The sequence below is a fragment of the Python bivittatus genome, unplaced genomic scaffold (assembly GCF_059951505.1).
Source record: "Python bivittatus isolate LINGU-HERP-01145 unplaced genomic scaffold, Pbiv_v1 ctg000520_np1212, whole genome shotgun sequence".
NCBI lineage: Eukaryota > Metazoa > Chordata > Lepidosauria > Squamata > Pythonidae > Python > Python bivittatus.
In genome coordinates, this window is record NW_028277080.1 from 3,096,107 (window position 1) to 3,096,467 (window position 361).

At 35.5% G+C, this 361-nt stretch overlaps 1 protein-coding gene across 3 annotated transcripts in view; it reads left to right on the forward strand.

Moving 5' to 3' along the window:
- The window catches only part of POPDC2 (popeye domain cAMP effector 2), a 30,949-nt gene that overhangs the window by 26,145 nt on the left and 4,443 nt on the right, over positions 1-361 (forward strand). The window lies entirely within an intron of this gene.

Here is a 361-nt window from a genome sequence, read left to right on the forward strand (position 1 = left end):
AGACATGGGCTTGTAACCACCAGTAGTCAAACTGGATTCAGACTTAGGACCCCTTTTTTTCTGAGTACATAAAACTAGGTTGCATTCAAAACTCCTTTTGCCCAGCTTAGTAACCTCCAAGATATCAACTCTACCCCCAAGAATATAATATTATAATAATAAATAAGGTACATCCATTGTTTATGAAAGGAAGCATTGACCTGAGCATTTTGATTTCTCCGTCTGTGAAAGAATGATAAAGACTTTGTAAAACACTAGGATAATATTAGCTTGGGCAATCGAGTTGTTTCCTGTAAAACTGGACATATAGGTATGAGCTAGTTCTTACAATAAGAATAATTATGATTTCTCCTTCACACAG